Raw genomic sequence first — 24,557 nt, 5'->3', positions numbered from 1 at the left:
GGGCACCTGGAGGATTTGCAGAACTCAGACAGGTTGGCAGGGGGTGGGAAATCTAGGGAGCAGGGGGTGGGCAGCCAGAGAGGAGAGGGCAGCAATCCCCTGTGACTTTCCTGATGCAGCCCCACAGTGCTGTCCAGCTGTGGGCGGTGAGGGAGGTCCACGCAGTACGACTATGGGCAGCGGAGGCCCAGGGGTAGTGCCAACTGGAGGGAGAAGCCCTGCTCCTCCACGCCTGGCTGTACAGCAAGGTGGCCACTGCCGACTCCCAGGACTGTGGGCAGGACCTTGAGGGTGTGGAAGTGATTCGTGCTGGGAAAGTGGATGGAGGAACGGAGGGTAGGGTAGATGCTGGGTGGGCTGAGGGGGCAGGAGATGCTCTGCGGAGTTCTAGAACCAGGGCTGAGGGATATGGGAGCTGTTGGGGCCAGCTGGCCCTTTCGTGAGTTTTAGGAGCTGCCTGAACCCTATCCACATTGACCCTCTCCAGCCCCACCTTTGCAGATGCTGGAACAGAAGTTCAAGGTCTTCCGGGAGAAAGGGCAGAGTGTGGGGCTGCCAGGGTGCAGGCTCTGAGGGAGCTGGCAGGTGCCCTGGAACTCGACTCCCCCAGCTCCATGGCCCAGAGTCAAGTCCACAGGAGCTGGGTTGAGGCCACATGGGTGAGGCTGGACAAGGCAATGAAAGCCCGCACAGAGGTGGGTGCCTAGAAGGACAGGCCAGCGACAGCCAAGGGGCTCGGGACACAGGGGCCTACCCCAGATGTGTGTGCGTGTGTGTGCGTGTGTGTGTGTGCTCATGTGTAGGGGTGGGCATGTGGGTGTGTGCATGCGTACTTCTGTGTGTATTCTCGTGTGTGCATGTGTGTATGAAGGGGCATGGCTGACTCCGGCTCCCAGCATCAATCAGCCTTCCCCGTCCAACCACGCTCCTTCCTGCCCCCAGTTTGGAGTCCTTCAGCGCAGGTCACCCCTTGTGGCAGGAGCACGAAGTGGACTCTCCCAATGCTCCCTGAGCACGGGCCGCAGTTTCGTTGGGGGCACAGGCCCTGCTGGTCTTCTTGCTGACCGCCACTCTTAGAGCTCCTTGCCTCCCCTCACCACACCCTCCTTTCTCGGGATCTGGTGTCTCAGTGCACTGAGCACCTGACAGGTCCTGCAACCGAAATCCTGGGGCTGGGTGGCCCCGGGGCCAGCCCTTTCCACACTGACTGTTGGAGGTGCTACAGGCAGACCCCCTGACAGGCAGCCCACTCGCTCCATGAGCCGCCGTCCTCATGTGCTCAGGGCTCCCCATCTTTTTGCCTTCCACCCAACATGCGTGTCAAGACCCTTTCCTCCCTCGAGCCCTGCCTGTGGCCCCCGGGCCTCATCAGGAACCTGCTGTGATCAGAGGAAACCATCTTCTAACCACCAAAGGGCCAGAAGGCACGAATGTACAGCGATGATAATAGGTAAAGGTCACGGTAAAGTCACAGAGGACAGGAAAGACAGGGGCGAGAGAATACAATACAGAGTCAGACATGTTTTATTAGGCATTCTCACTTCAGCTCCTCTTGATGGACCACGTGGAACTGGGAGAAGTGGAAACTTTGCTATCTTGGGACGTGTATAGGGAGCCTGTAGACACACCTCTTCAGTAGTGACATGGGTCACAAGGTGGGTGGTATCTATCGTAAGGCCCCTGTACTTGAGCTCACCAAGGTGAGGAAAGCTAATACCTGCATTGGGGGAAGCTACAAAGGGGGCTGGGTGTCACGGTGAGAAGAGAGGGCAAAAGGATCATATCTGCTTCTACACAGAGATACAATCAGCCATGTGCTCACGTTAAGGCAGCCTAGCTGTTAACGGAGAATCCGTGAGAATGATTTTTAAAGTAGGATAATGTACTTGGACTTTACCTCTAACTTACCAAAGTAGAGGCTTTCCTACCGTGGAACACCAGCTTTCCAGATTCTCACTGTTATAAGTTAGGGAATAGAGTCTTCGTCCTATTTCCCTCCGTGTTAATGCCCCACAAATCCCCAAGCCACAGTCTTTGCTCAAAAGGAGGTGGCCCTGTTCTCAGGGAGAAAGTTGCTGGCCCTCCTTCCCGCTGTGCCCTCGACTTCCACAAGGCGGCGCTCGAGCTGTGGGGCCACATGCAGAAGGTGGTCCTGGTGGAGGGTGCTGTCCTTGGCCACTACCTGGCGTCTGTGGAGGTCCTGCAGCGCCAGCACCGCCTCTTGCAGGGAGGGCCCCAGTCCCTCCCCCTCCTCCGTGTGAATCCCTCTTTGTAGGCAATGGATGGATGAGGAGTCCTCGCCCCCAGCTGACCTCAGGCAGGACTGCAGCCTGCCCCTGCCCCCTCTGCGATGGGGGGTGACGAGCCTGGGCTTGACCTAGGCTGGGGTACAGCCAGGATGGCCTGCAGAGTCCTGGGTGGAGAAGCATTCAGCCTGCTCTTTGCCAGCTGCAGAGGGAGCTGGTGGCTGTGGACGAGGTGGTGGTTCAGATGGGGATGGAGGCCATTCAGGTACACCCTGCGGTCCAGGAGGGCCTGGCCGGGCAGCTGGCTGAGGTGCAGGAGGCCTGGGCCACCTGGACATGAAGTCCTGGGAGCAGGGCCAGCAGCTGGAGTGGGCAGCCCATGGCCATGCCTTCCTCAGGCACTGCCAGGAACTGCTGTATGTGCCACCCCACCTGGATGGGGGCTCGCTCTGTTCCATGCGGGTGGGGGCACTCAGCTCTTCCCTGCTTCCTCCCTTTTCTGCCCTCCTGGCCCTAAGACCTGTTCCCATGCCCTGTCCCCCACCCAGCACTCGGGCTCAAGAGAAGCAGGCGCTAGTCTATATCCTCAGAAGGGCCAGCTGGGGCCAAGGAGACACTGGGGCAGGAGCTCTGCCTGAGAGCCCAGGCAGTGCGGCCGGCGGGGTAGCAGCTGTTGGACACCAGCCACGTCATAGCCCCAGAGATGTGCGCGCTGAGGGCTAATGTCAGGGTGGTGCGTGGCCAGAGCCCCCTTTCCTGCTTCTCCCTGCTCCACGGTAACCCAGTCCTGCCCCACCCAGGCCACACCCTGCGCCCCTCCCAACAGCCCTCTGCCCCCCAGGTCACAGCGTCTCCAGGAGCTGAACAGGCAGCTGCAGGAGCTCCGGACGACCTGGGCCCTTCACCAGGAGCACTGCCTGGTGAGCCAGGACCAGGAGGAGCTTCGGGGAATGCTGGGTCAGGCTGAGGTCTGGCCGGCCTCCTGAGAGGACCTCCTGCTAGACCCTGACTGTGGGGTGAGCAGGGATCCACCCCTTAGAGGGCCACATGCCTGGCACCAGGACTTGGAAAGGCAGCTGGCGGCCCAGGAGGAGAAGCTCACCCAGCTCCAGATGTAGGTGAGGGTGTGGAGGGCGGGACTGAGGAGGGGTCGAGGGGCCTCAACCTGCGGTGGAGTCCCCAGAGCATTGATCCGCCCTGAGGGGCACCCCTTCGAGGAAACAGCCGCAGGGTCCTGTCCTCCGTGGGCAGTCTGGCTCTGTGGGGTCCATCACAGCTTCTTCTGCCCAACTGCTCCCTCCCCTCCTCCTCCTGGTTTCCCCCTCTGAGAGCTGCCCCCAGAGCAAGCCCTGTGGGACACAGAGGGTCACTATGGGTGGAAACCAATCAATAATCTCATGGGTGCAGAGCACACTCTGAGGAACACAGGGGAGGTGACACTAGCTACAGAGAATCTGAGTGGAGCGTGGGTTTGTAATCCTTGTGTAGGCTGGGGGCGGGTTGATATCACAGGATCCTGTGGGACTGAAAGTGAGGACCTGAGGGTGGATGGGCAGAGGGAGTGCCCCATCCTCTGAGGCAGGAAGGTGGTCAGCTAGGGTGAGCACGGAGGAAGATGAGCAGGGGCTCTGCAGTCACACAAATGTCACCTAAGAATCTCACTTTAGTATAAAATGTTTGTCTCCATTGCAAAGCCACCTCTAGCAACTAGGATCCCCTCTCTCCCCATCTGGAGCAGACGAGTGAAGAAAATCAAAAACTGAAGCAAAGCAGTCAACAGGACTAACGGACCACCAACACCACAGCCCTCCATCCTTGTCCTGGAGACCAGGAGAGTTAGATGGTGCCCAGCCACCGCCTCAAACTGCTCTGGTTGAGCTCAAACTGGCAACTTGTGCACAGCTTGAAAGCCAATGGAAGTCGACTTCATGAAGAGAGGGCATTACAAGTTTGACAGGGACTACTGGATCCCCGAACCAGGGCCCTTCAAATCCAAAACAGAGCCCAGCTCCGGGAATCACCCCTGCCCAAGCAACAGTCGAGCTGATAAAGTGAACGCATGGCACCTGTGAGGCACTTGCTTCCCAGAGCAAAAGGGAGCATTTGCCCTCAAAATTCAGGAGGGAGGGAGGGGCCAGGGAGGAGGTAAGAAGAGTGCTGTGTTATATTATGAGGGCTGCAAACAAAATGTGTAGAAATTGTTAAACTGCTCTGCATGTTTCCACTTAAAACAAAACCCTCTATATAAAAATTCATATATATATATGTGCATTATATGTGTATATATATATATATATATATTAGTCAAACCCAAGGTCAGAAAAAGGCATGCCCCGGGCTGCTGCTCGTGGCAAGGTCAGTGGTGTGAAACCCATCAGAAAGACACGGCTCGGTTGTCTGCTCCCGTAGTGACAGCCTCAGAGAGCCGCAGGGGCCGTCGTGTGCTGTCCTACAGGGACTCGATGATAGAAATCGACTCGATGGCAATGATTTGAGTGCTTTGAAGGTCAGAAACTGTAGACAGTGATCTATAAACGTCCTTCTCTCCTGTAAGGTGTCTGTAACACAATCAAAGGAAAACAATCGGTCTGCACTCCAGATCTTCAATGGGACCATTTCCAGGGAGCCTGGCCACACACTGCCAGGCTGTGCCTTCTCAGATCCGCTGGCACTGCTAGGAAGGTTGTGGGCCCTGCAGGGGTGGGGGACTCTCCAGCCTGCTCCCCAGCAATAGAGGCACTAGGCCAAGACTGGAAGAGCCCCGGCGGGGGGAGAGTGGGGAGGTTGAGGCAATCACTGTGCCCTGCTTCTGACACTCTTCATGTGGCTGCTATGGTCACCCTTGACCTCAGGGAAGGCCAAGGGTCACCAGGGCAGAAAACACTTCCTTTTTATGGTGAGGGCCATATCAGGTCTCAACTCCACTGCTAATTAGATGTGGTCTCTAGCAAGTAACCCAGCCTCTCGGTGCACCCAGTTTCCCCAGTGCTATCTGGAGTCCCCAGAAGGGCCAGGTACAGCGAGGCTGCTTGCAGCTGGGCCAGAACCAGCAGCTGCCCTCATCGTGCCCTGAAGCCAGAAGCCCAGAACTCAAAGGCTGAGCTTTGCTGAAGGTCGTCCGACAGGGCCTCTCAGCTTAAGTAAGCTGTCCCAAGCTCCAGGCTGCACAAGTTGCTCCCTGGAACACGTGGTCCGGGCCCCCAATGTGGGCACACAGAAAGCCAGTTCACCTCTCAGGACAGTGGTGGTGTGACTGGATGTGGACACGCCCGCATCGCCCGCTCGGGGCTCCTGGAGCAGGGTCCCCATCTGCTCTGCACCTCCCGCACCAGACGCCCAATGCCCTGGGACTAAGAGAAGCCTCACCCCCACCCGCCAGGGCAACCCATGGTCCCCAGGCAGCTTCTGGACCATGTCACTCCCTTCCCCAGACTTGACGGCTGTCCCACCCACGGGCTCAGCCCTCTGTACTCATGCCTGTCCATGTGTGCATGTGTGTTTGCGGGCGCACCTGTGATAGATGTTCACGTGTTTTTGGTAGATGCGTGTCCATCGGTGTGGTGTGTGTTCATCCAGGTGTGTTTATGGTATACATGCCTGTGGTATGTCCATCCATGTGTGTGTGTCTGTGTGGTGTGCGTCCATGGGCACACACACACATCTGCAGACCCGTGCGATCCTTCAGCTTCCTGCTGCTGGCTGGTCTGCAGAGAAGAGCAGGCCCTCTCGGAACGCCTTGCCTACTGGAGCAGCACGGGGTTAGGGCAGCCTCTCTTGGCATAGTCCCAGCAAGCTTGCCTGGACTTGGCCTCCTGCAACTGTGCCCTTTGGCCTGCCTTCTCCTCTTCCCTCTCCAAACCAACCTCGGCTCATGGGCAGCCTGCTGCCTCCCCGTCCCTTGCTGTCACAGTCCCCTGCAGCTCTCCCAAGGCACAGGCCCCGTCGCCCTCCAAGGGGAGAAGAGAATCTAGTCAGGGGTCAGAAGGTGGAGGCAGAGAAGGCAGGGCAGGGCAAGGCTCTCTCTCTCTCTCTCTCATGTGCAAGCAGGAGCCCCTGTTCCCCCCTACTCCCACCCCCCAGAATGTGCAGCACCCCTGAGCCCACCACCCTCCACCAGTGGAGACATCCTGGGGCACCATCTCCGCTGTAATTGCCCACCTCCACGCACTCTCCCATGGGGTCCAGTTCATGAATGGGATGAATGGCTGGGGTGAAGCCTCATCCTGGACACAGGGGTACTGAGCAGTCACTCCTGCCCTGGCTCTCACTCTGTGCCCAACCTGGGAGTCACTCAGCCATGCATTGGGGGGAAGGGGGAAGGGGAGTGTCATGGGAATCCACGTGGTTACCAATGCTAGAGGAACGTGGGGTATTGTCAGGGAGGTGGTGGTGGGGCAGGTGTGACCCAGGGACCCAACATTAATTCACTGGGCCTCGCTGCTCCTCCACAGGGGTGGGTGGGGCCAGAAGTGACCCTGGGGCTGTAGGTGAGTGGGTGGGCCCAGAAGTGACCCTGGGGCTGTAGGTGAGGACGTGCTCCATCCAGGTCACCACATGGAACCAGCCACAGACTGCCCATGCAGGCTCGCCACAGTCTAGCCAGTCCAGCACGCAGCACCCTGGGAACGGGCAGCTCCTGGTAAGGGGCAGCCCTTCCGAGGTCACACCTTCCTAGGCTCTTCCTCAAGGTGCTCTGACCCCCACCCGGCAAAGAGGGCAGCTACTGGCTGTGAGGGTGGGGCAGGGGTGCCCGAAGCAGACACCTCCTACGGGGCTTCCTGCTGGGAAAGGGTGGCACAGCACCAAGAGGCTGGCAACTCTTTGCGGGGCCAGGGAGATGTGTCCTTGTCTTGTTTCCTAAACTGGTCTTTGATGGTGGTACCAAAGGTCTCCCCATTCGTAGCAGCAATGACATCCTCAGACCGTTGGTGGGACGAGTCATATAATGTGTGCAGCCCCCGAGTCCCTGCGTACAGCATTCAGAGCAGCAGGGCGGGGGAGCCTGGGACCCTCCCCCCAGTGCCAGCACTCTACACCGGGCCCAGCCACCCCGAACCCCAACCCCACCCCATTTACACCCCGGCTGCCACAGCACCTCTGCACCCCACCTCTCCCGGTGCTTGGAGAAGAGGCCCACTGTGGCCTGCTCCAGGGGCCCAGGGCCCAGGACCAGAGCAGCTGCTGAGCTGTGGCAAGCCCGTAGTCACAGCTTCAGTTCACAGTGCAGATGGCCCTCTGTGAGGTGCTGGCAGCTCCTGCCCCGTCTGGGGTACCAGGGCATACACCCAAGGCTAGGAAGGGTGCTGCTGGGGCCAACCAGGCCCTCCGAGGCCCCAGAACACTGGGGGATGGCTCTCTGAGGCTGAGGCATGGTGTCACTCGGGGCGGGCTGTCAGTGCTGCCTCCTCTTCCGCACGGCCTCGCGCAGGGCAGCCGGCAGCCGCTCCTGGTTGTTGCAGATGTTGTAGTGGGCCAGGCCCAGAAGCTTGTCCAAGTCCTCTTGGCTATAGGTCACTTTCGAGTAGTGGTAGGGGGAGTCAGACGGAGACAGGTTCACCCGGCCGGCCTCCTGCTCCTCGGGTGTCCTAGGGACCCCTGTGCAGAGAGCACATCGTGGGCATGGAGGGGCAGGGTGCTGGGGTGGAGGGAGGGTCTGCTGGGTCGGGGAGGCTGGGACACCAGGAAGGGGGTGGCAGCAAGCTGGCTCACCAGGGGCTGAGTGGTCCCGGAAGGAGTCGTTGACCAGGGGGAAGTGCAGAATGACTGGGGCCTCAGGCCGGCCGGGATCAGAGAACTTGTGGCACTCCCGAGGCTGGCGCTCCTCATCGAGGCTGGGAGAGATGGGCGGGAACGGGATGCCCTGCTCTTGGCACATGCGGCCCACCAGCTGCAGCTGCCTTGGGCTCCCTTGGTCCTGGACACTGACGTCACATAGGACCAAGCATCAGTCGGAGTGGACAGCCGTGCCGCAGCCCCTCAGAGCTCCACCAAACGGACTGTAGCCATCACTGAGGCCAGCCATGAAGGGCACACACCTCTCACTAAATTAACACAGAAACTAAACGCTGAGGTGTCGACGGCCTGCAACCAGCCGGGGTGCAGGTGCAGCCAACCAGATTCACCATCATATCCTCTCCCCATTGCGGAGAAAGCCCCCTGATGGAGCGTGAATGAAACCCCAGTTCTTTTCACAGGGAGTGCTGGTGGTGAAACAGTTATGTGCTGGGCGAGGTTCTGCAGGTTCAGCACTGGGAAACCACCCGCTGCTCCATGGAGAGAGGGCCGAGCACCACGTTCCTGAACTTGTGCCTCCACGTTGGTAGCCACAGACTCTCCCTTAACAGCCATGCTGCCTTCAAGTGAGCACATGGCTGGTCTGATCTCCCTACAGAGGCAGACATCCTCTGGCTCTCTCTTCCTGCTGTCGCCCAGCCCCCCTCTCAGCTTCCCCCAATGCAGCTGTTAGGCTTCCTCACTTGTGAACTCAGCGTTACTGTCGATCCCACCCACCTTGTGGCGTATGTAACTACTGAATATGCATGTCTTAAGGCTACCTGTAACTACCCCAAGTTAATACAGATGCTCTCTCTTCCCCCACTTCCTCGTGGTCCATCAAGAGGAGCTGAGGTGAGCATGCTATCATAAAACGTGCCTGACTCCTTTATTGTACTCTCGCTCCCCTATCTCTCCTAGCCTCTATGACTTTACTAGACCTTTACTATTTTATCGCCATACAATTGTGCCTACTGACCCATTGGTTGTTAGAGGCTGATTTCCTGTGACAAACTGCTCCGTGGGCATTTTTACTCCCGTAAGCAGTTCGATCTCGGAAACACACCAAGGGGGACCCGGTGAGTCAGCATGGACTCCATGGTGGGGATCCTGGTTTGGTTCTTTTGACATGGTGTGGTGGTTAGATATTATGTCCACTTGGACCTGCGTGAAAGTGCAGGGGTGGAGTCCCACCTGTCACTCAGGTGGAAGCCTGGTGATCCCTCCTTGGAAGGAAGGGGAGATGCTATGAGCCTCTTCCTCCTCGCTGGGATTCTGTCTCCAGGGACGGCCCCATGGGGCCACCAGCCTGGAGAGCCGCCGACTCGGCCGTGTTCACGCCAGCCTGGGCATTATCTGCCTGCAGCTACACAGAGGCTGAGGAAGGTTCTGACTAGCATGGTCTTGAATCACACTGGGCTGGGATGCCTTGCTGATCTAAAATGACTTCTTGATCTAAAGCTCTTTCTTTCTACACAAAGGAGTGTTGCTGCTTTTGTTTCTCTGGACAGCTCAGCCCATAGCATGTGGGTCCCTGTCTCGTAGGGTTGGGAGGAAGCCAGCAAGGCACACACTGTGAAGCCGCCCTAGCATCCTCGGGTGCCACTCATCAGCTCCCCCACCTGAAAGGTGGCATTTAAGTTGTAGTCCAGCGACAGGATGAGGTCCACGTCCCGGGTGGGCTGCAGGAGGGGCGGGCAGCTGGTGTTGACAAAGTAGCCCACGTCCAGCAGGCACAGGCGGGGCTCCCCAGGGGTCAGCTGGTTAGGGAGTCCATCCAGTTTGGTGTCTGGAGAAGTGGGCGGGGTGGGAGGGCAGCCTTGAGCACGGGTGCTGAGGACACCACGCTTGCTCCCCTGGTCAGTGGCAGTCACTGGCTGCTCCTGGAAAAAGACTCCACCCTCAGGCCCCACCCACCTGGCCCCAGCCCTGAAGCAACCTCCAGCCCCAGCTGAAGGAGAAAGCAGGAAACTCTACTTCCCACATCCCGTGGGGCCACACATGGAAGGCCTGGAGCCAAGGGGTGAGGTGAGGGGCCCAGGAGGGGCCTGGAGCCAAGGCCCACAGCTCTGGGAAGACATCAGGGGGCTGGACCCCGGTGGGAGAAGCTACCTTTCCAGGAGGAGAAGTGAGGGTGCTGGAAATAGTCTTTGTGGAACTGGAGACCACGCAGAAAGTTGTGGGTGGCCTGGGCAAGCGGACGCCACGCCAGGAGGCCAGAGAACAACTCCCCGATCCTCCCAGCCAGGCTGGGTGGCACTTCCATCTTCAGCACTGGGACCTGCTCCTTGTCTGCACAGCCAGGGAGTGGGGCGTGGGTGCTAGCCCAGTCTGAGGGCAGTGACCCCGGAGAGGGAAAGAGCTGAGACCAGTGCCCCCACCACCACACACACACAGAGCTGGGAGTCACATGCCCACCCCCAGCACCAGCCCCGGAGCCTGGGCACCTACCCAAGCTGGTCAGGGTCTGAGCCCAGCGATCCCAGAACGGACTGGGCTCCGAGGACCAGTATAAGCTGTCTTGGAGGCTGGCTGCATATAGGTTGGTCCAGATACCTGGGAGCGCAGACACAAGGGGACGAGAGCCCCCATTCCTGTCACAGCCTGACCCTTCCCTGCTGCCCGCCTCAGTGATGGGGCTCCCCCAGAAACATCCTCCCCTCCCCCATTCTCTCTCCAAGACCCCCTCACCTTCCAGGAAGCAGATGCGGGACTCAGGCATCCTCTTCATCAGCCGCCCCATGAAGAACTCGGAGCCGAAGAGCTCGGAGGGGATGAAGGCACCTTACTTGGAGAAACCGAGCTCGTAGGGGGAGAAATCACACCACTCTGCGGTGGGAAGGGACCGCTGTTGGCCACCACCCTCCTGCCCACCCGAACCCACGCAGGGCAGCCACAAAGGACGGGGCGACTCCCCTCCAGTCCAAGTGACTCTGGGGTCATGGGTGTCTGGATTCACTCGGGTCCCGGACCAGAGTGTAAGGAGAAGGGCATGAAAAACTGCCTCCCCACACCATCCCAACCACCCCTTCCCCGACCCCTGGCCGCCCGGGGCCTCAACCAGCTGCCTCGACCTGCCTCCAAATTCAAAGGTGGACAGGCCGTGCCCCTTAGTGTTGAGGGCATAGTACATGGGGAGAGGTTTCTGGCCGTGCCTCAGAGCCTGTCGCTGCTCCGAGAGCTTGTGGACATCAGGCTGTAGGGAGATAACTCCGTGTAAACCCATTGCTGCCTGGTCTCTGGAGATCTCCCCTCGCCCTGCTACCCAGCAGGGCTGCCTCCAGGTCCAGGCCCGTCCCCATGGGCCGCCCTTCTGTACCCCATCATGTCGCATGGCCTCATTGATGAGGTCCCAGAGGTTGGTGAAGCAGGCCGGGTGTCCCAGGCGAGCGCGCTCCTCCAGCTCCTGGTAGTACCATTGCAGCTGGCTGGGAGCCAACACGCCCAGCTTGTTCTTGGTCACCTGCGTCTTCAGCAGTACGGTGGCGCCCCCCAGGTCCTTCTGCGACCACTCTGGATCCTTGTAGAGGTTTTCTAAGGTCCTAGGCAAAGCCAGAGGTCGGGGGCAGACAGGTTCCTCTAAGAGTCCCCCGAGACCTCACACCCCTTCGGACCTTCTCTCCCAGGGCAGCAGCCCGCAGGTGCCTTCCAGCTCCATGGAGACAGCCGAAGCCCATGGGGCACCTTGGGCATATCGCACCTGCCACCTGCCTCCTCGCAGACCTTCCAATCTAGTCAGGGAGGCCAAGGGGGCACTGGAGAAGCCTTACCACAGGCACCCCTGCCTCTGCCCACTCACCGCCAGATCCCACACTCAGCCTGCTCACCAAGTGGAGCCTGAGGCCCCTGTGATGTAGAAGACGCAGTCCAAGAGGCCCAGCTCCCTGAGGCCGGTCAGCTGCCCATACAGGGAAGTCATTGCCCGGACCCCTCCACCAGTAGCCATGATTGCCACCACTGGGACCTGGAAGGGCAGAGTACAGCTGGGCTCAAGGGAGGCCCTGCGGGGACTTCCAGTTGGTGGAGGGGAGGTCAGGGTGCGCCGGGCAGTAAAAACCACAGGAGGATGACACAGCAAGTCAAGTGGCCACTCAGTCCCCTGCCCCTGGCCCCACCACCAAGTTAGCGTAGGTCAGAGTCTGGTGGGGACCCATGGAGCAGGTCTGAGTCAGAGCAGCTGAGGAGAGTCATGTCAGGATAACCTCCTTCAGCAGGGTGGGTCCTTTCGGGTTTTGAAAACTCCAGGGAGCGTACAGGCCACAGGCCTTATCTCCCCATCCCCAGCCTGGGGAGTACGGCGGTCACTTCTTAAAAGACACAGGCTCACCTCAAAACCCCTAAATCAGCGTCCCTCTCCCCTTGCAAGGAGCTCATTTCCTTAGGAGCCAGCCCAACCAGCAGAGAGGCCTGGCCAGATGTCCACCGAGTTGTCTGAGAGGCCCAGTCTTAAAAGCAGCTCCAGGTCACGGGCCAACGCACAGAGAAGGGTAGCTACCCCTGGTGGGGCCCGTGGTTCTGACACTGCTCAGCCGCATTGGGCCCAAGATAACATCAAGAAAGCTCCGGGAAGTACAAGGGGGGTAGGTGGGCAGACGAGAGGCAAACACAAGTCCGCCTTACAACCAACCCTGGTCGGGCAATGGAAGTGTGGAGGCCCACTCAGCTCAACACTCGGCCTGAGACCCCCACACTCCTGCCCAGCCCGACAGACCTCGTCCTCCTGCAGGTCTCCCTCCAGCTGCAGGGCCTGCTGCAGGGCCTTGGCCACCACCTGCTCAGGAAGGCCTGCTCCTCAGCACACAGCTCGAAGCCCAGGCGCACGGCCAGCTCCCCTGGTCTGGGGGTGGGGTGGGGGGATGGACGGACAGTGAGGCAGTGCTCATCCTCGTCAGAAAAGAGAACACTGGGCCCATCTCCCTGAAAGATCCACGTCCATCTCTTCTCTCCCTTCAGCCTGCGTGCTGAAGCTTGGAGAGTGAGGGGGGGATGGTGGGCCCAGAGCCACACAAACACGCCCGGCATGACAGCAAGGCCAGCCGGCAGATGAGGGTGTCCCTGTGGCCAAAGGTGGCCCTGAGTCTCAGCTTCTCCCTCCCCTGCAACGCTGGACCAGGGCTACACTGGGGAGGGGGCACGGGGGCTGAGAAGGAACAAAGGCCTTTAAGTTGGGGCTGCTTATGCTCCCAGACACCGAGGGCCAGCAAAAGTTCTTGAAGGCCCAGCCACGTTGCTTCCACCCAAAAGGTTGCTTCCTTCTGGTCTTTGTGCTCCTCAAACCAGGCGTGTTACTCTCCTCAGCCCCCACCTCTCTCCCACCCAGTGAGGCCACACGCAGACTACAAGGCTGAGGAAGGACCCTCTCTGCTCTGAGCACCTTCCCAAGACTGGGAGCTCCCTGCTGCAGCCACCCGCTTGCTTCCGGTCCTCCAGGCCACCCAGCTGCACGTAGCGCCCTCCCTCCCCCGGCTGCTCTCCCCCAGCCCAGCCTCTCACCTGTCTTCTTTTCTCAGCTCCACCTTCATCAGAGGCTCCTGCAAACCAGCAAAACACCACTCAGAAAGGCTGGCACCTCCACCCCAACTTCGGCCCTGGGATGCCCCAGTCATCTCCACAGGGATGCACCCCCACAGCCCAGCCCAGGGGCTTGGCCCAAAAGAAAAGGGAGAGAAGGAGTCACCCCCTGTCCCCACCCCCGCACTGGCCTGAGGCCCTGTCCCACCCCCACATCAAGGTCTCTTCCTCTGAGTGAAGAGTACCTGGGACGTAGGGAAGACCAGCCTCACGAGCTGGTCTGATGGCAGGGCCCTGAGTGGCACCTTCAGTTGCTCCTGGCGGGCGTTCTGCAAGGGGACTAAAACTGTACACTTACCCGAGTCTCAGAGCAGGGGTACCACCCGGCCCTGTGGGCCTGAATTCCAGGGGGTCAGTGGGGGGGGGCACCCTACCTGCAGGTGGATACTCAGCTCCTGCTCCCAGCAGGTGGGGAAGTGGAAACGGAAGGAGTCACTGCCTACGGTGGCCTCCTGAGATCCCTCGTAGGATCCGGGGACCACAAGCTGATCTTTTCCCTTTGACTCTGGAGAAAGGAACCGAGGTAGGGGTGGGAGGGGGTTCCCTGCCCGTGAGGTGTCTCCCGCCCCTGTGGCTGGCAGAGGCTGGGAGGAGTTACCCCCAGCCCAGCCCCCTCAGAGCAGGGTCATGGGAAAAGACCAGGTCTTGGTAAGCCCGGGCAGTTTCACCCCCAGCCCCTAGCCTTCGGAGGCTAAAGGTGGCTGGCAGCTTCTTCCAGGATGGGCAGCTGAGGAAGGGGGAAGACATAGGCTGAGGGCCAGGGCTGTCCTGGTGACCTGGGAGACTCACCCTTCTGGTCCCCGGCCTCCTTCAGCCGCACATGCAAGCGGGAAAGCTCACGGGCCTGTGTTGGGAAGAGAAGATTCATATGCCGCCCCTCCCACGCAAGGATACCTCACCACTACCCTTTCCCCTGCAGCCCGCGGTTCCTGCTCCTCAGTCCCATGTCCTCTGGAAATCATAGCCCCTCCAACTTTGCTCTTTCCTGGTCCAGACAGACTTGCAGCCAGGAGGGCAGGTGAGCAGATGGCCTGAGGGAGGGTGTGTCACTCACCACTACAATCCCAAAGCACTACTATGATCCCAAATCACTACTGTGATCCCAAATCACTACTATGATCCCAAATCACTACTATGATCATAAAGCACTACTATGATCCCAAAGCACTACTATGATCACAAAGCACTACTATGATCACAAAGCACTACTATGATCATAAAGCACTACTATGATCACAAATCACTACTATGATCCCAAAGCACTACTATGATCACAAAGCACTACTATGATCCCAAATCACTACTATGATCACAAAGCACTACTATGATCACAAAGCACTACTATGACCCCAAAGCACTACTATGATCCCAAAACACTACTATGATCCCAAATCACTACTATGATCACACAGCACTACTATGATCCCGAATCACTACTATGATCCCGAATTAGTACCATGATCCTAAGTCACCATTACCATCCCAAGTCACCACTATGATCCCGAATCACTACTATGATCCTGAATCAATCACTACAATGATCTGACTCACCACTAGGACACCGTTGCTGGTGAGCTGCTCTGCACAGTCTGTCCTGGGAAAAGCCATGAGCGGGGGTCAGGTTCTTGCCCCCAAGGAAGCCTAGGCAGTCCTTCCAACCACAGAGGGTCCCCGGGGAAGGACACCAGCCCTGAGCGTACGAGGCTCTCTCCTTCCAGAAGGGACAGATTTGACCCAGAGCCCCTCTCCCTACCTCGCAACCCCCAACTCCCCTGACCCCCGCAACCCCCAACTCACACACTCCGCAGGAGGAATTCAACGTCAAACCGCTCCCCACCCTGAAAAAGCAAGTTATAAAGGTAAGACGTGTGCATGTATGTGGGCATGCATGTGAGTGGTTGTGTGCACATGTGAGTGTGTGTGCATGTGTATCCACATGGCTGTGCATGTGTGAGTGTGACAGTGGTTGAGTGCGTGTGCTTGCTTGTGAGTGTACCTGTGTATGTGTGTGAGGCTGTGTGTGGGTGTGAATGTGAGTGTGAGTGTGTGTGTCAGTGTGGGTATGTGCAGATTCCAACCCAGATGCCAGCCAGGGGTGCCAATGCGGGGAGGGCTGCTGTCCATAATGTGGCCCCGAGGAGGGGGCCGCTCCTCGGGAAGCAGGTCCTGGTTGACAAGGGCCTCGGGCACCAGGGAAACCTGACCTCATGGTCTGTAAACAAGTTCTTTGAAGAGGGCATTTAAGCAGCATCCCGTTGGTGGTAGCGAGGGTGGCCGCCCATGTGGAGTCTTGCCTGCAGGCTCAGCAAGAAGCTCTGGCGCCGGAACTCCCCAGGCAGCAGAGTGCCCACGTCAAACAGCACTGACAGCATGGGGACGTCGCTGGTCAGCAGGTCCTGGTCAAAGACTTTCAGCTCCACCATGTTCTGGAAGGGGAGCAGCGGGACAGGGCCATGGGGTGGGGGGTGGTGTGGGGGTGGCGCTGGGGGTACGCAGGACTGGGCTGAGGCAGGCCCACCTTGATCTGGCTGTGCACCCGGAAGTGGAAGCTCTGGTTCCAGACAGGGTTTCTGCAGTTGTTGACCGTGCGCGTCTGGAGCCGGTGGTTGCAGGCCGTGGGCAGCCACAGGGTCACATAGAATTCACGGTGGGTCACTTGGAGGAGAAGAAATGAGGGCCAATTCTCCCCCAAGCCACGCAGAGTTCACCACCAGAGGGATCCCTGGGGACGCACCAAGCCCCACCCTCCATCACCAGCCCTTGCCCATCACTCTTTGCAGCCCCTCCTCCCAGGACCTCGCAGGCCCAGCCCTCCTGCCACCTCCCACCGTCCCTGCCCTGCTCCAATTGCAACCTCAGTTCCCTTCTCCTCTCTCGGTCAACTCACCCACGTCCCTGGCAGGCAGGCTGTGGGCCTGCAGCACAAGAATGGTGAGCAGGCAGGTCCCGGGCAACTTGGCCTGCAGAGCAGCGGGGAGGGGACAAACTTGCTGTGGGATGACATGACCAAAGGCCGCAGGCGATGGAAGGGAGGTTGGGGCACCTGTGAGGGCTCACCCTGCACCAACAGGGCCAAGGCCACCCAGAACCCCGAGTCTAGAAGAGACAGGGCACGTCCATAGGAACTTACACAATGCCCATGACAGGTCTGTCCCAAGGGCTATCCATACATTAACTCAGCCGACTACTACGCTGCCTCACGAGGAGGCGGAGGCATGGAGAGGTGACCCAGCAACTGGCCGGAGACCCAGAGGCAGGATCGCTGTGCTCTCCGCTTCCCTCTCCTGGAACCAGCAGGCTCCCATCTTGCCACCTGTCTGCCCCAGCCCATGCCCTCGCTTACAAAGCTCTGGGTGGGCATACAGAAGGGCATGGAGGGAGCGGCCTGCTAGGACTAAGCTCCTGCTTGCTCACTCGCTCCTCCCTGTGCATCCCACCCCTGGTCAGGGGGAAGTTCTGGAAGCCACCTCTGTGCTGGGGCAGGTGGGAGGTTACCAGGCCAGGCAGCCCATGGGCGCCAAGCCCTGCGCCCTCCAGGTTCTCCGAGGGCAGAGGAACAAAGGACCCCAGGACTCCATCCCAAACCACCCCGGGCTCTGGGCTGAAGCCCTGCCAGGTGCGCTGGGGCCAGGGAGCGTGTGTCAGCACACCCTTTCACTGGCCTCCCAGCTGTCGTTGGAAGTCCCAGCTGCATGCACCGAGGGGTTCCTGGCAGAGGAAGAACCCGGGAAAGTCACCCATCTCATCAGTCTCAGGCCCCGACAGCCCAGGCAACTGACTCAGAGGGAGCAGGGGAGCAGCCAGGAGCCTCTCCCTGCCTAGAAGCTCTGTGGATCCGCAGCCCAGCCATGCCCCTACCCAAAGCTGGCAAACACGCCCCCTACACCTGAAGACCACCGTGGCCACAGCCCTCCAGAGAAAGCATTAGCTAGGACTCAGGTGGGGAGCAAGGGTCAGAGTGGGCTCCAGTGCCACGCCAGTCTTACCAGAGCCATGAGGCTGGGGGTCCCAGGCGGGGCGAGCAAAGGCAGCAGTAGCCACTGGGCCGAGGACTGTGGGGTTTTAAGCCAAAATCCAAGTATGTCCCAACTGGCCTCCCTAGCCCCTCCCACCTGCATCTTCCGCTCCGCCCAAGCCCCACACCCTGTCCAAGAAATGTGGCACCTCAGCCTATACTGGGGCTACTGACACCCTCCCATGGGCTCAAGGTCCCCCACCCCTGCTGGGTTCCTGGAAAACCCACTGCCCCCAGCAGACACCACCTGGGCCTGCCCAGCTGGGTCCTGCTTCCAGGACAGCTCACCAACCACCCGTGTGAGCAGGACAGGAAGGTATGGCTTGGAGGGGCCACAGGTCTGGGCAGCCGCCAGAGGTAGGGCAAGGGCAGAGTCCCCACCAACAAGGCTTGTAGCAACATCCAGGTACCAGAAGGACAGGAATGCCCAGTCTCCACTGAAGCAGACCCGGAGGAGGGGTGTATCCGGAGCCTATCATCACAGCAGGGGAGTGGCTGTTACTAAAAACAGCTCTTCAAAGCCAGGGCCTGGGCCACCTGGGTCCCCAGAGATGGCCAGGACTGGAGCTCCAGGTGGGCACCCAGGGGAAGGGGGCTCATCTCCCCTTTTGTGGGGGCAGCATGAGAAAGCCAGTTCCTTCTGCAGAGGAGCAGCCCAGGGGTGGGGGTGGGGCAGTTTATGTCCCCTGGTCCCTGTGCTGGTTAGGAGACACAGGCTCGTCCCCAGGCCACCAACCCCATCGCGAAGCAAACCAGAGTCCCAGTCAATGAGCCCTGGCAGAGAGTTAAAACAGGGTTGGCCTGCCGGACAGACCGGAGTACAAGCTGTGGTCCCTGGACAGACAGGGAGCTAGCTCCTCTCTCTGACATTTCCATCTGAACCCTCCCCGCCCTCCTGGAGACACAGAAATCCACAAGGGGCAGGTACCACATGGAGCCTCCCCGGCTTTATTGAGCATGTCTTTCGAGCGAGCGAGCGGGCCCTTACAGAAACCCTCTCCAGGCCCCAGGGCAGCCAGAAAGGTAGGGACCATCATTATGTCCACTTCACAGCTTTACAGAGGAGGGAGGACGCCGCAGCTGGCCTCCACCCACGGGGCTGCTTCACCTGCGTGGCAGCTTTCTGGGAACCCTGACCTAGACACCTGCCTGGCACTTCCTGGTCCTCCTCCTATCACCCACGATAGTCTCCAGGATCGGTCCCAACCCAAACGGGGTTCTGGGTCAGACAGATTGCAGGGTGTCTCTGTGGGGGCCTATCTGGGGAGGAGCCAGAGTGCCCCCTGAGCTGTGGGGGGGCACGTTCCCTGGGGGCTCCACTAGTCCAGGCCTGAGGCCTTGGTGAGGGTGTCGAGCAGTTGGAAGTAACTGTACTTGAGGTCATACTCCATGTCGTACCAGAAGTTCACTGTGGGGAGAGCAAGCACAGGGGTGGGTGGCCCAGCTCTGACCCAGAGCCTCCCCAGCCCACCCGCTGGCCGAGGCCAGCAGCTCCTCACCAGCAATGCAGCCCTGGGACTGCTGCACGTGGTGGAACCACAAGGCCGGCAGGTAGAGCATCTCGCCGGCCTGCATGGTGCAGCGGAGGGCCTGGGCCCCACGGTACTGTGGGTACCGGGACAGATCTGGTGTCAAGGGATCCAGTGGAAGCCAGGGCACCTGGGGACGGAGCAGGACCGGGGAACTCGGCCTTTGGCCTTGCCAACGGTAAGGGCCAAAGGTCCCCCTCCATCCGCCCTGGGAAACCAGCCCCAGAAGGTGGGACCTTACGGAGGAAGGGGCCACCTTCCCAGGACTTTTGGGGCCCACTTGCTCCTCGGAGATGGATGAGCTTGCCCCTCCCTGAGGCCCAGGGCCAAGATGGACACCTTCTCCATGGCCTCTTCATCCACCACCTCAAAGGTGCCCGCCTCAGTGAGTCGGTAGGTTGCTGGGGTGTACAGCTCTGATGCCAGAGAAAAAGGGGGAGCTCAGCAAAGAGAGCTCCCAGCCCCTCACACCTCCTCCCAGCCTCTCCTGTTGGCTGCCTGGCCCCAGGGACACAGGCAGGGAAGCCTCGCTACCCTTCCTCTGGTTTGGGGCCCATGCGTAAGGCAGGTCCCAGCCCTACCATAGGGGATGAAGGGTCGATCGCTGGGCGGGTGAAACAGGAAATGTTTCTCTCCAGAGAGGACACAGTAGAGGTTTTCGTAGTGGTCCTTGTGCACTGCCAACACAAAGAAGGTCCTGGGCAGATTTGGCGGAGCAGGGCACATGAGAGGCAGAACCTGCCCACCCAGAGCCTTGCGCCTCAAGACAGCCAGGGGTGTAAAAACGAGAAAGTCCTGCGAATAAAGATTTCAACCTTCCATCCAAAGTGTCCCCTGATGTCTCCTTCACGCCCAGTACTAGTTCAACTTAGCCAGTAAAGGATCTCCATCCCTCTGCCATGAGCATGGTGCTCTTTTAAACTCCATCCGGGCTCAGACTGAAAACAGCCTCTTCAAAGAACAGCCAGGATCCTGGAGGACAATGAATTTATAAGGGGGAGGGGGAATCCCATTATTTTCTACACAGTTTCTGAAGCCCCCTCATTTCCCTCAGGGAGAAGAACTCGGGAAGGGAGGGTGAGAACGTTTGAACCAACTAGAGGGACTGAATCAATGTCACTGAGCTGTCAGCGTAGAAGCTTGGTGTGTGCTTTTGCTCTGTGTATTCTCAACGACATAGTCAAACCAGACTCCAGGAGATGCCCAGGGGGGGTCTGGGGTGGAGGGCATTCCAGATCCCAGCCACCAGGGACTTGGCACTCACCACACGCCCCATGCGGGTCATCTCTCCAAAGAGGTAAATATCCACGCATAGGGTTCTCCCAAGTTCACCTCCGGGGCCAACGTGCCCTCTGAGAGATGTCTAGTGCGCCCCCACACCAAAGTCATCCCACCCACCACGCTGCAACGCCGCTCCTCCTCTGTTCGCAGAATTGTAGACCGACCCTCCAGGCCAGCCTCCCACCCTTGGCCCCATCCTGGCTCCTCCCTGTCCCTGCATCCCAGAGACACCTACAGGACGTCACTGCGGCTGCCTCCCCCAGCCAGAAGTTCACCGCCTCTGGCATCTTCCCTGCAGGACAGAGGAGGAGAGTTAGGAGTGGTTGTCCCCTGCAGGTCGGGTCTGGGATAACACCCAACAGGATGTGGGCAGGGGTACTGCATGCGAGCGAGGGGCATCACAGGGAAAAGTGGCGAAGAGGCCATGGTTTGGAGGGCTTGGGGAGTGGGCCCAACCCCCCACAGGCAAAAGTTAGAGCACTAATCCTTTGCAGTCGGTCAACAGTCAAGGCTTCCAGGGCGGCAGGGCCTGACCCTGGCCATGGGGTGGTGGGTGTGGGCCAAGACAATCAATGTCACCGAGCTGTCAGTGTAGAAGCTTGGTGTGTGCTTCTGCTGTGTATTCTCAACGACTGCCCTCTGCCCCAGTCGCCCCCTCTCACCCAGAGCCTCGGAGGCCCAGGGCACGTGGGGCTCCAAGTCGAGCAGCAGCTGGGGCAGCTCGGTAAGCAGGTTAGAGCACTGCTTCTGCACGTAGAGCACGCCAGAGTGCCGGGCCCTGCCCTCCAGGACGTCCAACACACCTCACAGGGGCAGCAGGCGCTCGGCTGGCATCACGAAGTGGTCTCCGCGCACGGAATCAGCATAGCCATCTGTGGTCACCACTACGCTCATCTCCGTGGCACCCACCGTGGCCCTAGGGGAAGGGACTCTAAGAGCATGCCCACATGCCACAAGACAGCTCGCCCATCACCCTAGCCCAGCCCAGGGCTGCACCCACCTCAGATAGGGGAGCGACCACTTCTGCAGGGCATTGTGCATGATGCAGGGCCTGCTGGGGAAGACCCAGTCCCGGTAGAAGTGCAGTGGCATCGGGGCCTCACCCAGGTAGGGCACGGTTGGAGGCACGCCAAGCTCTTAAGTGGGGTGGGAGGTAGATGTTGACATAAACAACACCCAGCCACTTACGGATGAGATGCCCTCTCTGGGCAGGCCACAGGGTATCACTGGGCAGTGCTCACTGGGGAGGGACCAAGAGACTCTGGACCACCAGAAATAGAAGGGGATTTTCAAGGAGGAGGCTGCCGCACGCCTACTCCAGGAGGGGCCACACAGCCCAAGGGCAGGTGAGCAACATACTCTGGTGTCAACTTGTGGAGGGGTGGAGTCTAAGCTGTCATTCAGGTTGCAGCTTGATGACCTCATTTGGAGGTGCCCACGGAAATCAATAGCTCCCTTCCTGTGAGACATTCCTGCTGACAAGACACACAGAGCTACACTAGAGCCCTGGAGCCGCAGGGCTCACTTGGAGACCCCTGCTAGCGCTGGGATGCCTCCACCACCACTGGGTCCACAAGGCTTTCCACCCACTGGCCTGTGATCTTCCTGCATCAGCATCATTGCTTGTGTTTCATGAGTAGGAAGAGGGATTTATAGACTGGTATCGGACATATGGGCTAATATCAGACTTAAGGACTTGATCTGGACTGGGCTGGGATGTTTTCATAATGTACAATTTTTCTTTGATATAAAGTTCTCTTTTAAAACACATATAAGTGTCTATGAATTTGTTTCTCTGGTCAACTGGGGCTAACACAGCGGGACTCCTGCTTGGCCCAAACCCCAGTCCTCCCTGGGGCCAGACCCTTGGTTAGCTTCCCTAGCTGCGGTGGTGGACCTCTAGCGAAGTATAGAAAAGCAGCCTCAGGCACCACGCAGGGAGCTCCCCGTGGCTGGGGGCAGCAAGATGAAGGAAGAATGCCTTCCAACTGTGAATATTCACTGAATATTTTGGAATGTGCTCAGCCCTTGGCTTGGCCAGTGTGAATGGGTCCTTTCAAGATGCTGACAGCCTCATCGGGGAGACATGCCTATAACCTGAACGCCCTGGGTCTTCCATGATGGTACCGTGCTGTGTGCTGCCTGGGTGGCTTTCTCTTGCTGCCCTTCATAAAAATCACTGACTCCCTGTTGTGCTCCTGGCTGGCTCCTCGTCTCACCGAGTCTACCTGCAAACACTCCCAACCTTCCTCGCCCTCACCTTCTCCTTCTCCCATGCCACCTCCTTTGGGGCCCCTCCACTCACAAGTCACCCCAAGAGCCTTCCTTCCCCCAGCTGGCTATCCTTCTTCTTTAGGAACTTGTGAACCACACCACCCACCGCCCACCCCCTCCCGGCCCCAGCCCACAACCATTTCTAGTAAACAAACAACAGTTGCCCTCGAGTCGATTCTGGTTCCTGGTGACCCGGGATGTCAGAGTGGACCTTTGCTCCACAGTTTGTGGCCCTGACTTTTCTGAAAAGGATTGCATTTCGTTGGGGGTCCTTTAGGAGTAGGCAATGTGCACCGACCTTCCCATTAGTAAGACAAATGCTTAACCATGGACACCACCCCGGGGCTCTGAAAAACTCCTCGTTCCCTTCCTGCGTGCATGTCCACTTGACCACCTGCACCGTCAAGCACACTATCTACGGGCCCTGGTGGTGGTCGGTGCTTAAGCACGTGGCTGCTAACCAGGAGGGGGTTGATCTCAGTCCACCAGGTGCCCCTCGGGGCAGAGACATGGTGGCCAATCTGTTTCCTCAGACACAATACGGGACAGTCCTACGACTCCAGTGACAGGTTTGCAAACAGGTTAATATACTATCTACTCAATTGATTTCCACTGGATAGCTGTCTCTGTCCCCGGCTAGAATGTGATCTCCATGAGGGTGGGGGTGTGGGTTACACCTTCCCAGGATGGAGCACAGTGCCCAGCACGCCCATGATCCCCAGTACACACTGGCTTAATGACTGGATGAAAGGCTTACAATATCTCCTGCCACAGTGAACTAACTGGTTCCCCTGGCTTAACTCCCCTCCTTCCAAAAGCATTTATCACCCCAGCTCCAGACAACCTCTTGAAAGGCAGCCTCATGTTGTCACTCTGAGCAAACCTCCTTTGATGACTTACCACTTGGAGAATAAAGTCTGCCTGGCCTTGGTAACGGGGCCCAACCCATTCTTCTCCTCTGATGAGCCTCTGCCTGGAGCCGGCCCCTTACCACACACCCTCCCTGCTCCCTGGCCCTGCAGCTCCCTCCATTCTTTCCCTTGGGTAGAGCAGAAGGTCCCCCCTGTGCTTCAAGGCCACTGCCCTCCCCCTGAACCACAAGGTCGCGCGCCTCCAGTGAAGTCATCCGATTAGTCTCACGGTCAGTGGGAAAGTTGGGATGTCTTTAACTAGATCAGAAATTGGAGCTGAATAGGAAGGTCCCAGGGGACCTGGGAAGGTGGAAAGGGAAGAGCTGATTGGTACTTGAAAGTCACTGGCAAAGAGGCAAGATGGATCCTGCCTAGTAGATACAGGAACGCGGAGGGGTGACACGTGGCCAAGCTGTGCCAGCCCACTGTAACAGGCACCGCGGAAGATGACTCAGTAAACCCCTGAGATTCTCACAGAAATTCTTAACAGAAGTGGTAACTGCTATTTTTAGCCCCTTTATGTTTTCTACTCTTCTTCCATTTTGATTTTCTTGCATTTGAATAGATTTCTTTTGGGGTACGGTCACTCTTCTATCCCAGGGCTTTGAAACGAGAGAATTTCAAAGGAGATCTAGACAATTCCTTTGACCCCATAATTCCTCTGCTAGGAATTTAACCAACCAAAAACACATGGGCAAAACGCTTCCCTCTCCCGAGCGCACCAACCTCTCTCCGACTCAGGGTGTTTGCCTTCCGTGAACTGCCCCCGCATGTGTCTGCACACTCCCTCCCTCCCTGCCCTTGAGTCTGTGCCCAAGAGCCACCTCCTCATTGAGGCCCGCTTTACTCACCCTATTGAACCTCCATCCCGGAGCCCCTCATTCCACTTAACTGATTTCCCCACATTTATCTTCTAACCTACTGTCTCTTCATTTAGTGTGCCTACGGCTAACTGTAA

The 24,557-nt window shown here is 58.8% G+C and overlaps 1 pseudogene; it reads right to left on the bottom strand.

Moving 5' to 3' along the window:
* Nucleotides 1–7,638: 7,638 nt before the first annotated feature.
* LOC142435814 (cytosolic phospholipase A2 beta-like) lies at nucleotides 7,639–22,690 on the bottom strand (annotated as a pseudogene).
* Nucleotides 22,691–24,557: the final 1,867 nt, after the last annotated feature.

The sequence above is a fragment of the Tenrec ecaudatus genome (genome assembly GCF_050624435.1).
Source record: "Tenrec ecaudatus isolate mTenEca1 chromosome 1 unlocalized genomic scaffold, mTenEca1.hap1 SUPER_1_unloc_18, whole genome shotgun sequence".
Lineage (NCBI taxonomy): Eukaryota > Metazoa > Chordata > Mammalia > Afrosoricida > Tenrecidae > Tenrec > Tenrec ecaudatus.
Note: the sequence above shows the minus strand (reverse complement) of the source record. Positions and strands in the feature narration are given on the sequence as shown.